This window comes from Cebidichthys violaceus, unplaced genomic scaffold (assembly GCF_023349555.1).
Source record: "Cebidichthys violaceus isolate CVI_PGR_0920_01 unplaced genomic scaffold, fCebVio1.0.p SCAF_3, whole genome shotgun sequence".
Lineage (NCBI taxonomy): Eukaryota > Metazoa > Chordata > Actinopteri > Perciformes > Stichaeidae > Cebidichthys > Cebidichthys violaceus.
In genome coordinates, this window is record NW_027176483.1 from 20,163,310 (window position 1) to 20,182,517 (window position 19,208).

The 19,208-nt window shown below is 42.3% G+C and overlaps 1 protein-coding gene across 8 annotated transcripts in view; it reads left to right on the top strand.

Annotated features, from left to right (window-relative positions):
• The first annotated feature begins 1,918 nt into the window (after window positions 1–1,918).
• LOC137881062 (A-kinase anchor protein 13-like) overlaps window positions 1,919–19,208 on the top strand; it is a 93,189-nt gene continuing 75,899 nt past the window's right edge. For all 8 annotated transcript variants that reach the window (XM_068722773.1, XM_068722777.1, XM_068722775.1 and 5 more), the window contains exon 1: window positions 1,919–2,143. The gene's annotated coding sequence lies outside the window, so the exon portion shown is untranslated. The remainder of the gene's footprint in view (window positions 2,144–19,208) is intronic.

Here is a 19,208-nt window from a genome sequence, read left to right on the forward strand (position 1 = left end):
TCACCATTCTGAATAATGTTTTTGTGCTTAGCTTTTACTTGCTCCCATGTCTTCTTTATGGCTGGGTTGCAACTACATGGGGGTTGAAAGCACTCATAATTATATGACAGTGTTATTAGTACACCATCACATATCATTATTGTAGAACATATAATGATATAATTATAATAAGAATAGAGAGAATCACTCACACACACTTTTCACAGCTTCAATTGATTGAATTTCTGATTATGAATAATATATACATACATACTGATCCGCCCATACACAGATTAGCACACACATATTCAAACTCCTACTTCTATATGGTAATCTACACATACATGTATATACACATATCACATGATACATAAGAGCAGAGATAATTATTTTCGCTAGCAAGATCTCATTTGATGATGCATTCCATTAAGCCTATTGCCAGCAGGCACATTTAAAGAAATATAATCTGATTGATTGGGGTGATGAGGCACTTAAAATTAGCCTATACATTTTCCCAACACTTACGCATTTAACTTGTCTGCGATATTTTGCCATTTAGTTGTTGAAGTCTGAGTAATATGAAAGAGCAAGCCTAGTTTCAGAATGTCAAGTTTTATGTTGGTATTTCTTTAAAAATAAAATATTGTGAATATGTGATATTCACAGTAAAACCACGCCACCTGGTGGGTGGTACAAAAGATATACATTCAGTCAGCAAGACCGCATTAACAGTGTGTACGAGCCTCTGAATAAAAGCCTATTGCTGTTCATCAAGCCGTTGTTCGTCTGGTGTATAACTACACTACAGAAACATTACAACATTTACCAAAAGTGTCCTGTATCACAGTGTCACAATTATAATCATCTAAAAGAGATTGTGTCCGCCCAAACCCAGCCAGATGCCAATCTCAAACCGCTTTGTTATCAAAGACATTAACAGTACAATGTACAAAAAGCAGTGCATTACTGGAATTACTAATGAAAATTAATATATAAGTGCCTCTTACTTTTGTTGTCAGGGAATATGGGTTTATGGTTAATAAATAAAACACAAGAGAAGATAAACCTTTATCTAGTCGTGTGAAATTCGGTTGTTCCAGCAGGACAAGGACACTAATACAGATAAATACAGAAAATAAGAAATAATAAGAAATTTATAAAAACTAAAGTAAGAATAGAATACAAATTACAAGTCAATCAAAATAGCAGTAAATCAAGTACTTTGGTTGCATTAGTGCATTTTCAATGTTAAATGAACTGTTGTGCTGAACTGCATGTCAGTAAAGTGAGATATTTGAACACTTTTGAAAAAAGGGAACTGTGAAATGTTTGTCACCAATTGAAAAAAAACGACAACAAAAAACTGAATAATGTGTAGATGAGCTGCCCTGGAGTGGTTCTTACGTGTCTCTGCTCGAAGATGTACTTTTCCCCTTACACCACGAGAGGTCATCCTACTAAATCCATTTGCAGAGAACAGCACAGTGTGGCATACCTGATCTAATTGACCGGATTTTCAACAGAAAATCACCGGTAGGGCTATCCTCGCTGTACTTCAGTGACTATGGGTACCACATGTTGCTGAGAGGCACATGTTTTGTAAAAAAATTGTAACTACATTCTTTTACGATTTTATCTTGGAATAAACATACCCATCGTGAAACTTAAATGTACACTACAACTAAACATTTCAATTGAAACACCAGAAAAAAATCTGCAAGTTTATAAAATCCGACGTTTTCCATTCAGTTGTAAACCTGTCTCTTATGACGTAAAGTATCAAAACGCCGTCATTTCTTGTTCACTAAAGTCAAAGTGGCGTGTTCCTTTTCAATGTGCGCAACAAGTTGTCGCTAAACTGGAGTTTTATTTTGAAAAAGAATCACCGGATATACGGGGTTTCCTCATTCGTCGAGCTTGACATCGGGGACTGATTCGCAGCATGGACCCAGTATCTTCCCAACCAGCTCCCGAACTGAAAAGGGATTTGTACATGAAAGAAAATGGTATTGTTCAATAGTGTCGTCGGCGCTTTTTAATCAGAGAAAGGAGACGTTTACGCCAAAGAGTTCCCGAAAGATACCCAAGCGTAGTTGGCGTAAAAAACACAAAAGACGGGGAGCGCAGGGGAGTGATCTCAGTCTGAAGTCAACACTGCAACAAGGTAAGAAGATAGCTTTGCCAAAAGCGACGGCAATCACTCCCACCGCTGTTCGTGCTTGGATTTCAACTTTGTATCCGCTTTATGGGAAGTTTCTCCAGCGTTACAAGTACAGAAATGCAGCTCGTTTTTAAAAAAAACTAACTTTTTCCTTCCTTGAGTTTTGTGGTTTTGTGCAACTTTTTGCAGCTACGTGTTGCAACGCTGCAGCTGCGAACAACGAGCCTGAGGTTTGGCAAGAAAAAACTGTTTTTTTTTTTGCTCTTCTGTCGGTGTAACTCAACGTCAGTTTGATGTTGTCGACATGAGGTATCCTAATGGTGTGTGTGTGTGTGTGTGTGTGTGTGTGTGTGTGTGTGTGTGTGTGTGTGTGTGTGTGTGTGTGTGTGTGTTGCCTACAGCTGTGATTTTAGCTACTTAAGCTAACATACATAGCTATATACCCTACTACTCCATGACGTCTGCAAAATAGGTTTCCTAGATAGGTGAGAGGTGTTTTTTAAAATATATTTTTTTATATTTTGTAATTTTATTATTATTATTATCTTTTGACTTCTATATATGCTGAAGTCCTGATGATGATGATGATGATGATGATGATGATGATGATGAACCAGATGCCTTCACATTGCAGCAGTGGCAGCCAGGTTGCTCCCATGGTTCTGACATGGTGCCCCATCTCTGACTCTTAAGTTTTGTTTTTTCAGTGATTTCTCATTTCTCAGTGAAATCTCAGCAATCTGTTTGGTTCAAACCGGTGGAGGGAAAATTCTCAGAAATCTCGAAAAGCACCTTCCTCCCAGAGGTGTTGTGTGTATGGGATGTTGCACGTAATGTTTTTCAGCATCCCCATTGGCCACCATTTTTTTAATTTTTTTTTTTTAAAGAAAACCGATTGTGATCCCTCCAGTAGAAGTTCAACAGGGCCGATCATCTGTCCATAAAAAAACCCCAGAAACAAATCAGATTTATTACAAAATCCAATACGGACCGACTTGAGTGGATCAGCACTGTACGAGTATTTTTAGGCACTGCACACTGAGTGCAGAATGTTGCATGAGAGCGCCATGGTGAGTGTTGTTGAAGCCGGTTATTTCTGACTCACCTTATATTTGTGGGAGCGTTCGGGGCGGACAGCCTCAGAGGGGACTGAACTGCCACACTCTACCCATGTCGGAGTGTTACATGTATTGTTACTTGTGATATCAAGTTGAATACGTGAAACATAGTTACCGGTCACTTTGAGTTATCACGAGCCCAAAAGTGGCATTTGGGTGACTGGGGACACTGGATATGGCTAAGAATAGGTTTAATGGATCAGTCTCTTTTTAACATTAGGGAGAGAGAGACAGACAAGATGATTGAAATGACTTTAGTAAAACAAGTTACCCCAAGTTAACCCGTCTTGTGCTATGAAGTCAGTAAGCATATGTTTAATGTGACAATAACCACTTTTTTGGACGGTATATTGTCTCAAATATTGATTGCGATAAACAATGTAATTGTCATTTTAAGATCATTTCACGCCACTGATATAATGATAATATAATCGCAAAATAATGCAAGTGCGCCCATCTGAAAGAGCGTTGAACTTTAAATTCTTAAGAACATCCAGACAACTGGAATGTGAAAACAATCAAATATCCTAAATAAATAAAACATAAATAAAATAAAACCACACAACCAAAAAGGGTAAATAAATATGGACTCTCGGGGTCTGCTCACAAATAATGTGCAATGTCTGACATTTGTATGTAAACACACATGCATGTAAACACAATGGGCAATATCAGGGTCAGCAAAAAACGATCAAATTCATGTCCATATATTGTACAATACGTTAATAACGTAAAATCTACAGAGGCTGTTTCCATATAACATACGATAAGTCTGCAACGTAAAAATAACAAAAAGTTCTGTCCATGTAACGTACGATAAGTCGATACATAAAAATTGGTCGTGTCCATATATTGAAAAACATGTAAATGACATAACGGTGATCGAGGCCGAGTCTATCGTACAATACGTCGACAACGTTAAAATTACCATGGTAGTGTTCATAGTCAATAACGTAAAAAATGATCGAGGTTGTGGGCATATGTCATACGATAAGTCGATAACGTAAAAATTGGTTATGTCCATATATTTAACAAAAAGTCGACGGAACAAATCCATACATCGTACGATAAGTCTAACAGTTATCATGATAGGCTTATGCTTCAATAAATAAAAAAAAAAAATGGTGCATGATTATGCAAGGAGGACGGATCAGAACAAAGTGACGTCCTAGTGGATTCATGCAAGAACAAGGATGGAACGGTTCTGAGCTGAAACGGCAGCCGATGAGGATGAGGTAACACGAGGAATAAGAAGTAGTTTGATTGGCTGAACAAGTTAATTTCCTTTTTAACAAGCCGCCGCGTCTTTATTTAGAAAATGTGTTCAAGAGATATTTGCACAAGATGGAAACAAAGCAGTAAATCCAGGGAAGGAAACCGAGGTGCTCTCTGACAAGGTGACACGAGGCAGATATGTTTCCTCCTGGTGACGGAGAGGGAGGCTGTGAATCTGTTAGTTCTCTCTCCAGCTGCTTCCTTCTCTGTCTCCTTGTACAGTGTAGCTGCTTGGTCAGCATGGTCACAATTCCATTCATACCGGCTTTTCCTGTTCCAAAGGCGAATGGGAAGGAAGGGAATGAAGATTGTTTCTTCTCGTTTAGGACTGTCGGCACACCAGCCAGACAACACGTCCTCCCGACAGACGGGAGAGATTAAAGTGTTTTTTGATTTCCATATGTTCTTTTATGGGTGTTTGTGTTTACACAGCATTCGATACTTGACAACTTTTGGCTCTCTTTCTTTGTTTGTTCTAGACATGTTGAGGTTTCTTAAAGTGAGGAAAAAAGTAGGGATGCGCTGATCTGATATCAGGATCAATGGCAATCCTCATTAAATTCAGCTTCTTTGCTCAAAGGCATTATAAAATATCCTGTTTCCACTATCGGTTACGTTCACAGTCAGTCATGCTGGGCCACCGAGGACATCTGTAGAAAAAAAAAAAAGAAGTATTGTTTTGGTTGCGTTGGTACAGATACTGTAATTATAGTATCAAAGCCCCAACAGTCGATCAGTGGAGATGGCGTTCAAGCGGTTGGCGGCAATCTGCGTCACGTCCCCAGCATGTTGGTGCACGGGTCAGCGGAGCGCGGCGCAAACAAAACGGAGCGCCGCATGTGCCCGTACACTCCACAGACGACCTTCAAACCACGTGCCGTCTAGTTGACCCTGCAGGGTTTCCTTTCAGACCACAGACCAGTTCTAGGCGATCTCCCACGCGAGGTGAAATCACCCGTGTGGTTTACAGTGTTCAGCTCTTTTGCTGGGACTGCACGTTTTTTTTTTTTTTTTTTTTGTCCTGGTCTTCTGTGTTGTTCAACCTTACCTCTGCCGACTCGGAGCGCGCCGAGTTTCTCGACCGGACGGATTTTTTTTTTCTGACTGTTTCAGATCAAGTGTGGAAATCTGGGAATGCGAAAAATGGGCAGACCGACTGCATGTTGAGGGGAGGGAAAACGAGCGCCGCGGTGAGGACAGAAGACATGTACGACAATAACGCGGGGACCAGCAGGCGTTCCCAGATACAACACTGAGAACATGTTGGCTGTCAAGCACTCTGTTTTCTCACATCTCCGCTGCCTTTTTAAAAGGCAGAACCACACTGAAAGCACACCCTGTTTTCTCCATGTCTCGCTCTCTCGCCTGTAGTTGTGTCTCAGTGTGTCACGCACAGCGGTATGCGGGGGCAAACCAGCGTTGGATGTTTCACTGTTGAGTCACGCTCTGTCTCTCACTCTGCTACCAAGTTCCTCTGAGCTCCGAGGCCTTCTTTTTCGCCGATCCACTCGAGTGTCAATGCTGCGACGCACAACGGGATCTGGGTTTGCGTCGCTGCACGTTACATCTGCCTGCATGTGGCAGCACGTTCATCCCTTAATCCCTCGTTTTAACCGAAACAGGCTTCTCATTGATGGGGACATTTCAGGGCGTATGTTATCCGCTCTGGGGTCTGGCACAGACAGTCGTGAGCGGGGTTCTAAAAGGAGCAGTGTTTAGCATTCAGGACGATCTATTTGCAGAAATGTGTGGTGTGTGTGTGTGTGTGTGTGTGTTAGATATCATCTATATATATATAGATGATATCTAAGTATGTTTTCTGTGTATAATCACCTGAAAATAAATAGCTTAGAATGCGCGACTTTTTTTAGCGGGTCATCTTCACAGAGCCATGTTTCTACAGTAGCCCAGAAGAGACAAACCAAACACTGGCACTATAGGTCCATTCGTGTTTTCACGATTGTGCGTCGGCCAACGTACTTCTCCTGCACTCTTGGCACGCGGGAGAAGTTTCAGTTGGTTGCAGACTCCACACTAGATGCCACCAGATCCCACCTTTAGGGTCTAAGCAGTAACTGACATCACTTCCTGTATAGCATCGTTTCCAATAGCTTTGATTCAGTGCAAGCACTCATTTAATTTTTTTTTTTTTTTTTGAAAAAGCTAAATCTGTTTCGAATCCATGTTCTAAGATATATGAGTTTATTACAGCTCTCGCTGTAAATGCTTTCTTATCTTAACAAATTTAAGTGACGATTCACAAGAAAAATGTCAGCACCCATTAAGGTTAAGTACAGCTCCAGCAGGGCAGTGCACGGATTACGTCATTGTCACCATTTCTCCCATTGATATACTAAGAGAGCTAGTAAAGATGGCCAATTTGTTCTAGTGGACGACCACAGTACTGCAAAAGAAGAATTTTCCATATTGAAAGAGAAGTTTGTAAGGCCGTGTTCAGACCTACTTGAGCCCAGCATTAAAAACCGTGCTCCCTCTAATTCATTTGAACGAGGATAGTCAGTCGACATGGCAGGTTTGCACACAAAGGGGGTCCCGGCAAAATAACGTATCATTACTAATGCGTAAACTCGCATTGCTGGGGGATTACTTTGTAATATAAACACAGTATTTCTCTCTCGTGATTGCCACGGAAAAAAGATTAAGAGTTGTAAAACCCTCTCATAGTGTTATAAACCTCTGTTTCTAGGGTTCTGGAAAGTGAAGCAAATGTGGAAGTGTCTTAAACCTGCATTCTCTCTACTGACCAGCAGGGGGCAACTCCTCTGTTTACAAAAAGAAGTCTGATTGTATGGAAGTCTATGAGAAAAGGACTCTACTTCTCTCTTGATTTATTCCCTCAGTAAACATTGTAAACATGAGTTTATGGTCTCAATCTCTAGTTTACAGTCTTCTTCAATACAGCATGATGTTCATTTAGTACATTATGCTCCATTTAGAGTCAAACACACCATAAAGCAGGGGATGCTTTAGGGGCGGGACTACCTTGTGATTTACTGGACGCTACTGCCAGAGCCGTATACGGCAGAGTCTCTATGTCATTCCCCCTCAGTCCCAATATGGTCACATCCGTTCACTGGTTGCAAAAAGCCAAGATGGCGCTGGCCAAAGCGCCGAACCCGAGGCTTCAAAAAGGCAGTCCACAAACCAATGGGTGACGTCACGACGACTACGTCCACTTGTTGTATACATTCTATGATTTGGTGTTATCGTCTACTTGAACTTGAGAGGATGCCTCAAACTGACAACAAAGTAAATTATTACTCTTTGTAACATGGATGCTTATACCTTGAAGGCTTAGCTTCCCCAAAAACAAAACAATGCAACATGTGCAGGCATGTACGGGCTTCTGGGATATAAAGACATGTGACATGCTTTATATTTAACATCTGTGTCTACACAAATGGAGAGAACTGTTTACTGTTAAGAAAGTTTATGTTCCAAGGCTGATTTTCTTTAATCATTTAATGTCGGTGTGGTTTTCTTACTTCTGGAGTAGAAGCTGGCGTTTGTGGCCTTATTCAAGCTCTCTATGAGAAAAGGCTGATGGAAATAAGCAACAGAAGGAGCGCCGCTCATTTGACATTTACTTGTACAAAAATGTTCTGGATTAGACGAGTAAAATATCCCTCTCATACAGGGAAGTTGGAGCACACAGAGGCCGGCAGGTTTTCATGCAGCGACTCATTGCGCTCTGTTGCGCTCTGTTGTTGGGCTGTGCCACTTGCCAAGTGCTCCGCAAGGAGAGACTCACTCAATAGCAGTTGTGGGTGGTCACATTACAGTAACGTCACTTCACCCAGTTATGAAACGGAACAGAATTGTTATTCATTCTGAATGTTTGACGTTGTCCTATTGTCTGCAACTATGGATCCAGTGGTAGAGCAGGGTCGTCCTTCAATTAGAGGGTCGGCGGTTCGATCCCCGGCTCCACTAGTGTGGACCGGCATGTCGATGTGTCCTTGGGCAAGACACTTCACCATAAATCTTGGGGGGCACCTTGCATGGTAGCCCCTCAGTGTATGAATGGGTGAATGACATGTAGTGTTTAAGCACTTTGAGTGGTCGGAAGACTAGAAAAGCACTATACAAGAACCATTACCATTTATACGTCAAATGAAAACGTATTTATTATATTAAGGTTATAGTTTTTATACTATATAGGAATACAAATGATTTTTGTATGGATTAAGGTAATAATGTTTGAAAGAGCTATTTCAAATCATTGCACATAAACATAAATACGGAGAACCCAACTAAGAATCAGATAACAAAAGGCTGGTGATATAAGTAGTTTACCGGGTATTTGGGAGAAATGATTGGGTTTTCATGTCTAATCTTGATGTTCATGGCATTCCAAAGTCTGGGAACATTATTGGCAAAGGCCCAGTTTCCTTTTGTGTTCAGTCAGGAGGTTGTTACCCTCAGACAGGCCTCCAGCTTACAAGGCCATGTAAAATGTGAGATACAGTTGACCCTTAGCTAAGTCCCGCCCTGGAACGCAGATGGGCCAATCAAAGCGTAGCAAAGACTCCACAGACTCTCATGCAATTGTTTCAGATGTTCTTCCTGTTCAGGCTGATTTTCTGGATTTTTAATGATTGTAACGGTGAATTACAGACCTACCCGACTTTACAGGAACAGTGTTGTTCCTTAATTTCATTGTCTTCTGACTTGATTGCCAGATGATGTGGTGGCTCACTTTTACAATGAGATCTGTAGTTTTAAGCTTCTAAATTTTTATCTTTTTAATCTGTTACCACTGCTGTCGTGGATATGTCCTTCAAACACATATTGTTGACCCTTCGGTCCGTTTTCCTCTTCAATCGCTTTTTTTGTTTTTCTAAAGAAAAGATCATATTTCTTCAGGGACTGCAGTTAGTGACAGTGTGGGCTCCATGGTAGCTCTGACAGCTTGACGGAGTAGCAGCGTGGGGCGGGGCTTAGCAAAGGGTCAATTTGGAACGACAATACAGCAGTTTATAAGTGATAAGAAAACGTTTACACCAAAGCTCAGTGGTAGAAAAAGAAGATAGAATAGTGATGTGCGGCAAGTAAATGTTCCTGTGAAGAGCCAAGCAACAGTGTTTCGTAAGAAGTGCTACATGGAGCTTGGACATTGGCTTGTGGCTGCAGCGGGAATAGAGATAATTGCAGTAGTCGTGAGGAGATGAAAGCATGGATAATCTGCAGAGGTCACTGTCAGGTTCAAGGTGTTTCTGAGTTGGAGAGAGACATGATTGGACCACTTACTCCACCCGCTCCTCCTATCTCAAATCCGAATCAAGAACAACTCTCGCAGAGGTTCTTGTTTGCAGGTCAGATTGGACGGTCTGATTTGAGTTTGAGAGAATGTCATTAGTGGAACAAACGGAACTGGGTTTTTTTTCATGCTTGCCCTGGTTCAATGGCAATGAAGATGAGATAAAGGCCCAATCCCAATCTCCACACGCAATGACTTTTGGGAGCACGCAGACGTTTTTGAGCCCTTTCCGTAAGTCCGCATTTCTGCAGACTTTGCCCAAGGGAATTACCCACATTTCAGAGCAATGTGACGATAAACACGGGGTTACCAGTGGAAGCATGGAGAAGTAAAAAAAAAAAAAAAAGGTAAACATTGAAGCTGTTTTTGACATAAACGAGTAAATGGATTATTTGAAATGAATCTAATCTTGTGAGGAAAGAGCCTGGAAGACATTCAAATCAGGGAGTAAACATTTAAAATAAATACCCACAATTGTACAGAATATTTTTTGACGTTGTCATGGTATGCAGCAAAAGTGCTGTCCCATTCGTATTTACACCATTTCAAGCCCTTACAGTCTTTCACACTCAACCATCACCAGGTGATGTCAGTAAGTCCCTGAAGGTTCAGGGTAGTGCTGGGCGGTATACCGGTTAATCCTGTATACCGGTTTTAATTTCCCGTATGATATTCATTTTCCGTCATACAACGTCATCGGCATAGCCGAAACAACTGCTGTCGCTCTTTAACAGGCAGCAAAATATATTGTTAGCCGTAACGGACGCTACGGTCGGAGCTAGTTGTCTTAACTGTATTGAGAGGGAATCATGGTTATAACTTTATAACCCAACAATTAATAACCCACAACTAACGCTATAACCCAACAATTAATAACCCACAACTAACGCTATAACCCAACAATTAATAGCCCACAACTAACGCTCTTTAACAGGGCAAAACACCACGACACAACAGTTTGTGACACAAACAATTTGTAACACTAATAATTGTACATTTATAAAATTACACCGCCGAACGGCATGCTGGGTACAGCTCGTTGGAGTCGTTACAGTCTCCTTGTGGAAAGTCTTTTGATATTTACTGATGATACCTTTCCTCCAACATCAACCTGCCGGTCAGAATGCCAAAATAGTAAAAGCTGCCAGTTTACAGTAAGTCTCCTGCTTTGTTATAGCATGAAAGGAAGAAATCATATTAAGAGTTGATATTCCTGTCAGTCAACTTACCACTTCTTGTACAGCCATCTCATCCACACATGTCTAATTTTTTTTCTGGTTGTTTTAGAGGAAGATGAGGTCTTCATTTAATATTGTGCAGCTTCAGTCCCAAAAATAACAGTATTAATGAGACTTGTAAGACCCTATGCTTATTTGCTGCATACCAACTTGTCATTGCCCGCTTAACTGTAACGCTGTTCAGTGTTCAAGGGCAAATATTTTCACAAGCACAGACCAGACATAACCCAATAAATGTGTGCATTTGTATCATGAGTCAAGTAAATGCAAGTCAGCTATTGCTGCTCATGTTCTCGCTCAGCCTGAGGCAAATTCAATTTCAACCAATTAAAACTAATTTCAACATACAGCTTAAACCTGCATGAGCCCTACCCATTCTTTTATCAATAAAAAGGCCTTCAGCCTACAAAGGCGTTGTTAGTTGGTATGTGTTAGGTATGTGCACAATCAGAGGTTGCTCCTCCATTACTTTTTTGCGTATCTCGGGTTTTGGTTCATGATTCGGTATGTTTTTGGTACAGTAGGGAAAACAAAGAAAATGCAGAATATATACAGTACCGTGCAAAAGTTTTAGGCAGGTGTGGAAAAAATGCTGTCAACTAAGAATGCTTTGAAAAATATAAATAATAATTGCTTATTCTTATCAATTTACAAAATGCAAAGTGAGCGAACAAAAGAAAAATCTAAATCAAATCAATATTTGGTGTTACTAGCCTTTGCCTTCAAACCAGCATCAATTATTCTAGGTACACTTTCTCAAAGTCAGGGATTTTGTAGGATTATAGACGCAGTGGTCGGCCAAGGAAAGGCAGTAGATGGAAAAACACATCAAACTTATTACCCTTCGAAATGGGAAGATGTCCAGCAGTACCAACAGTTCAGAACTGGCAGAAACCAGTAGGATCCAGGTACACCCATCTACTGTCCGGAGAAGTCTGGCCAGAAGTTGTCTTCATGGAAGAGTTGCAGCCAAAAAGCCACACCTCTGACATGGAAACAAGGCCAAGCGACTCAACTATGCACGAAAACATAGGAACTGGGGTGCAGAAAAATGGCAGCAGATGCTCTGGACTGATGAAATATTTGGCTGTAGAAGAAGGCAGTTTTTCGCCGAAGGGCTGGAGAGCGGTACAATAATGAGTGTCTGCAGGCAACAGTGAAGCATGGTGGAGGTTCCTTGCAAGTTTGGGGCTGAATATCTGCAAATGGAGTTGGACCTACCAGCCGGGTTCCTTCAAAAACTGTGTGCCAGTGTACCGAGAAGAATTGATGCTGTTTTGAAGGCAAAGGGTAGTAACATCAAATATTGATTTGATTTAGATTTTTCTTTTGTTTGCTTACTTTGCATTTTGTAAGCTGATAACACTTCCATTTGTCAAAGCATTCTTTCACAGCTGCCTAAAACTTTTGCACAGTACTGTGTATATATTTTTATTTATTTTGTAAATTATTAAAATTCAATAGTTTCTCATTGGCCATAATTCTTATTATCATAATCTTATTAACAGTAAAGGAACTCAAAAACTGGCATAATGTAAACAAACAAATAAATCAATAAATAACAAAAATAGATGACAGAATGTATGTAATATACATGTATCCCAGTGTCGGCATACAGTTTGACACGAATCGTGGTCCATTGAGCTTGATTAGCCCGGCTAAACAAACTAGCATGCTACAGCTCTGCTTTCAAAACTACCGTATGGGTCAATACAAATACAGGTAATGTTACACCCCTACTAACTAAGACAAAATGATGAGGTGATGAAATTTGGGTAGCCATAGATTGAAAACCACAACTATGGTTGGCGGAGGCATACGACTGCCAGGCTGTAATTCTAGTTTCATGCTAATCTATCGCCCAAAAACACGTAAAACGATGCTCCAACGGACCAAGTCCTCCCTAACCAATCAGCAACCAGATTGCGTGGGTCCAGTGATCATTTAGAAATGTCTTTTTCAATGCTCTACCACTGTGTTGTACGTAAACGTGAAGCGCAGGTAGTAAAGCAATATAGTGCAAATTGTTAACTACTTTTAAACAAAACACAAAAATAGCTAAACATTTTACATTTCCCTTTTTTTATCGAGCAGCAGCTAGCTACTTACATTAGCCAATGCAACATTTAGCTTGTAGTAGTAGCAGCGATATGGACTAGCAGAGCCGGGGATCGCACCGCTGATCCTTTGGTTGAAGGACAACCCGCTCTATGACTGAGCCACAAACTAGGCGAGGTAGTTCTAAAATGAACCAACATTCAGGAGTGGGCTATTTCTTGCTTAAATGTTTTCAGGAAGTCGGTGGATCGTTTAGGCTGAATATCAGAAAGTTTACGAGCAGGCCGCCATGTTGTTTCCAGTTGGAAGCGGCGAGCAGAGAACCAGGGACTGATGAGGTGAGTTCCGTGATTGGCTACGTCGCCATTGGGAAGTGTCAACTTTTCCACCAAGATGAAAATGCACAACACAAAAGAACTGGAATGATAATTATTAGACGTTGTTCCCGGCTTTCTGCTCGGATTTCATTTGTTCTGCTGAGTAACGCTTGCGCTCCAGGATGTCAGGAAAGTGCCGAAGTTAGTAAATGTAATTTAAAAAAACAACAACAACTCATATCTCACCATGTTAGTGCCGTTGAAAGAGTTTTATCTGAGACTTCTTTGTTAAGGAGAAGAGTTGGCACCGTTAGCAGCTATCTTTATTCACGGCGATAATTACGTGGCCTCATAGGACTGCTGGGACATCTGATGAGTCATCCTACAGGGATGCCACTAATCACACCCGTGTGTGTGTGTGTGTGTGTGTGTGTGTGTGTAATTGTCTGGCGTATCGCTGCATCTACTGTAAACACTCTTTCTGTCAGCATAAAGGCCGCTGTGGTTGAGTGGCAGCTAAAGCCCGACCGGTCACATGTGAGAGAGACTTTGTCTGGAGCTGTGGCTCCCACGCTTTTATTAAAATAATCCCTGAAAAATACACACCCCTGCTCCCTGGCAACCGAACTTATCAAAGGTAAACACACACGATGTACTGCACTGAAAGGAACAGTACACCCATTCTTGAGTCAGTCAAAACTCGTAGAGCTTGAAGTGTGTTTAAGATTTGATTTGAGGTGAACACGCCAAACTTGTCCTGCTCCTATGGCAACTGTTCCTACTGCAGCAAACCTATGCTGCCTGCAGATATAAATGCAACTTTTGTTGTATACGCTCATGTTTGTGTTTAGAGGATGTTTAGTACATTAAATGACAAGAAATTGCGAGGAAAAAAAAAACAGCTGTCCAAAACTCAAAGATTGCTTACAGTCATATATAACAGACAAAGAACAGAGACATTCTCGCATTTGAGAAGGGTTCCCTACAGAAAGAAAATAAACAAAACCCTAACTAGTTATGATAGAACCGGTTAGCTTGTAGTGCTTACTCAGGCGTATGTTAAACTGGGCATGTCATTCATTTGTCTGCATATTGTGGTTATTTAATGATTTTACAGTAGAGATCTTTCAACACCATTAATACAGAATTTGATCTGCCGATACTGAGTACCAATCCGATACCGGATCTGGTTAAACCTCTTTGTAGAACATGCACAAATACAGAGTGATTGCCATAGAAATGTCTTGGACAGATTTTCCAGTGTAAAATATTGCGGGTGACATGCCTTGTCCATATGATAAGGTAATATCTGATCGGTGCGTAGACTGGTGCACATGCCGACACCTGATAAGAGGCATTTCCGATTCTGGTATCGGAAAACAGCTGTATTTTACAGTGTGGTGTACAAACTACAGTGTGTACTGTAAGGGCAATGTGTTGTTGAAAAAAGGCATTGTTGAGCCTTAAGAACGTGACAGATGTCATCTTTATACAACCTCAGGTTTTCAGCATGTACCCTTTGGTGGTTATTACGGCTTATACCAAAGTAGCAGTCCTCACGCATTAGTTTGTGGACTGCCGTTTTAAAGCCTCGAGTTTTGTTACTTTGTAGCGGCAGCAACCTGTCAATCACTGTGTAGCCCCGCCCCTAAAGCATCCCCTGCTTTATGGTCTGTTTGACTCTAAATGGAGCATAATGTACTAAATGAACATCATGCTGTGTTGAAGAAGACTGTAAACTAGAGATTGAGACCATAAACTCATGTTTACAATGTTTACTGAGGGAATAAATCAAGAGAGAAGTAGAGTCATTTTAGACTAGACTTCTATACAACCAGAGGAGTCGCCCCCTGGTGGACACTAGAGAGAATGCAGCTTTTAAGACACTTCTGCATTGGCCTCACTCATCAGAACCGGAGGTTGCCTCCTGAGTTATACTTAATAATATAGTCTATGTTATCAGAGCTTTGTGATATGTGATTTATCAGCCCATCATTGAGTTGTCCAGCGTGAAGGATTTAGACGTATCTGGCCGGGGGGGGTTGCAGATTGCAACGAACAGAATACTTTAATGCAATTTCACAAGTGTATCGGAGAACTACGGTGGCCTTCAGGGAACGCAAAAACGCGAAAAGACCAATCTAGAGTCTGTGTTTGGTTTGTCCGTTCTGGGCTACCGTAGAAACGCGACAACATGGCGGACTCCCCGAAGAGGACCCTCTCCCTTTGTAGGTACAAAGCACTCATTGTAAGCTAATGAAACGGGTAGAACGGGTGATTATACACTACTGAAGTCATAGTTATGGATGTTATACTCAATTTCTGCTAATATTTCCCCCTATATCCAACACACTGGTCCTTTAACGCCGAGGTGTTGTACAAAAAACATGTGGGTCCAGAGAGAGAGGTAGAAAAGAGACAGAGGTCATGTCTCCTTTGTCTGCGTACAAACCTACTCTGACAGCTCTGAAATCACAAAGGCCGCCGCTGGTTCACACACTGGCAGGAGGACATGCTGAGAGAAGAGTTTGGACTTTTTTCTTTTTGTATTACACCTACGAGACGCGCATCGAACCACGGGAACGTTTGTAGACGTTGTACTCGGTTTCACTGAAACTTTGCTCGACAAAGCGCTGTCGAGCAGGGAGTGAGGCTCCACGACCACACGTGGTGTTTATCACCTTGACATAGTTCCAGAAATACAAAGTCGGTGCGTTTTAGCATGTTGGGTCACGGGGTGTCAGCAGGTCAGGTCTGCAGTAACACTCCCGTATCTGTGGATGACACCTGACTGCGCAGCTTCCTTCCCCCTGTGGTTATGAAAGTGTGACACTGGTGAAGCCATCCGTGGGCAGGCTGCGCTTACGCATCCGGCGCTCCGTTGCAAATGGTTCAACACCACAGCTGTGAAGTCAGATGTGATCATGAGGACGAGATGACAACATTAGCTCAGAGATCCACTCTCGCACTGGAACCACAGAGCCACCAGCGCAACTAGGAGCGTTTAAAGCACCGTAATAATTTAAGATGTTGAGCCTCACCGTGGAGTCGGATCCTCCGGTGCTTTGCTCACAGTCAGTGGAGATCCGTTGAAATGTGTTTTATTTAGTTATATCGTACGCACTAGGCTGCGTTACTGATTTCCTGTGCTTTCCAGGATCCCGATTTAAAAAAAGAAAAAAAAAAAGATACAGAAATACAGGCGGTGGTGCACCGATGACTGATCGCAAAAAGACGACGTGAGGTCGAAACGTCCATCTGTGGTCAGATATGTCGCGTGTTGAAATGTATGCAACCATATTGTTCTCCACTACTGTATGAAAGTGTGTGATTCCATCGCAGTCTGCAGATCCATCCAAAATATTCCAATCTGAGGCACATAAAGAAACCGTTTGTGGCCTGCTTTTGTTTTTTGTTTTTTTCGATGTTCTCTTCATTTGATCCTATAAAAATACTCTGCATCAAATTATTCCAAGGGGAACACATGAGGGGGTGTATTATCCATCTTTTTAAGGATTGAGAACCTCTGCTGTGTCTGCACCAGGGACGGGTATTGTCAGGATTTTATCGATACTAGTACTATTATCGATACTGCTTATCGGTTTGGTTAGAACTGGGTATTGGGGGGGGGGGCGGGGGGGCAGCTGTAGTCTGCACTGGAAGCGATACCCGAGTCGGTAAACAGCTCTGTGCTTCTGTTTGCTTCAGAGGACATTTGCATCAAGTTCAGCTTTTAACTTTCTCCTGTGGTGTCGCTGGGCGCCTTTTGAACTCTCTGTACCTCAGCGGGCCGCTGTGCCGGGTCCCATTCACAATAACAGCAGCCTGTCAGCGTCCGGAACTGGAGCTTTCAGGGCCCCTTGGAGCGGCCCCGGTCCCCACTTTGCCCTATTGGTAATATGGCACAGATAATATATGTTCTACGTTTATGATGAAAGGCCTTCTGCTTTACGAGTTGCACTCTTGCCTCCGGTCTACCGATGCAACGGTTGGTGGAGAAATTCCAGTGGGTCCTCTCTCACCGTGAATTTCTCCCTAATATCAGTGTATGCATAAGTATCTGTGGCACAAAGGATCCCTCCCTCTGTCATTTTGACTCGCCTGCCCTGTTGTTCACCTCTGACGTCTGAAGTACCACAGCTGACGGGTCTTAACCGTGACCTGCATTGTGGTGGAGCAGCAGCAGCAGCAGCAGCAGCAGCAGCAGCAGCGTTGTGGCCGTGCCTGCACTCACACTGGCTTGTTGTGATACGGCCCCGGCCTGCTGCCACTTTGCGTGAGCAGCCGGCAGAAGTGAGCGGGGGCCGCCGCCGTCGCCACAGCTGAAAGCAGGAGGTCGGTTTTCGGATCGGCAGCCGCTGCGCCCTCCTCCCTCTGCCCCGGCCCTCCACTCCACGGCCCTCTCCCTTTCTCTTTTTGTCTCCTTCCCCTTCCCCCCCCGTCTCATTCCTTCCATACCAGACATAACTTCTGGCCAGCTGAGTTAGTCCCCAGCCTCTTGCTGTACCTCTCCGTTAAAAGAACAGCCAGAGTCAGCATTCAGTTGTATAACGCATAATTACAACAAGTTGTGGAAACATAGCCCCCCCCCCCTCTGCTCCTCTCACCACAACTGTGTGTGTGTGTGTGTGTGTGTGTGTGTGTGTTTGCATTTTTGTAGCACAAATGTGGCTAAGCAGCCTTCATGCGTCTGACTCAGAGTGGTGTTTTTTTACCTTATTTCACACTTAGACTTCGGTACTAAAAAGGTTGGACTCCCGAACCCCAAAGCCCGTCGGCAAGATTGAGAAGCATGCTTTATTTAAACAATCGCCAAAACTATACCATTTATCATAGCCTGAAGTTGTAAAAAGACAACGTTATGGTCGGATCTTCATCTCTCCGATGGTCCTTGAACACATCATGTGTAACGAACGCGCTTCTGTCAGAAAATGCGACCAAATCTCAGCTTAAAACTGTGACATTTCACGCCGGATACATGATTTGCTATAAGGAGAGCCAGTAAACACCAACAGTCACGTGACAAAAAGTCTATGAAGCTTTGACTGAACTGCAGGCTGCTGAACAGGAGAGGCTGTAAGGAGTAGACATTATTTGAGATATGCAGCATTTCCAACATTGATATCACTTGTATACACTTAAAATAATGTTGGATGTATACATTTTACTGTTTTGTAATTTTTGTACAACAAATATTTAAAGAAATTCCACTTTCTTTTTTTATGATTTATGACATTGTAACTGTGTTATGCTGCACAGAAGACATGTTTGAGTTCTCTCAAACACAAAGACATGAATAAGCCGACGCATTATGCTGTCTGATTTATACAGCTGTGTATACACACACACACTTCTGTTTTATAAATCATCTTCATACAGAAAGAATATGACCAAATAAACTTGTCGAACTGAGGGAGGTAGAAATACAGGCCTGTCTCTAACACAAGCCTGCTTCATGTAATGCTGGTACCCTCTTCAGTTGAGCTAAATAAAGGCCTTGTGCACGATATCCGCGGTCCGGATTCGGACCCAGACACCGTTCTATCCGGACCCTGAACCTAATTGAGAATTATTCAACATAGCGCTTCTATTTGAAGCGGCGCAGCTTTTCCGGCCTTTACGGCACTCGTTCAGAGGTCCAGGAAAACACACCGGCCAATTACGCGTGTTGTAAATCACATCACGTGACGCTGCTCAGCCAATCAAATACGTGTATTCTGACAAGTTCACCCGGACTCGAGTGAGACTTACACACACGGGGGAGAGACGAGGGCAAGGGAA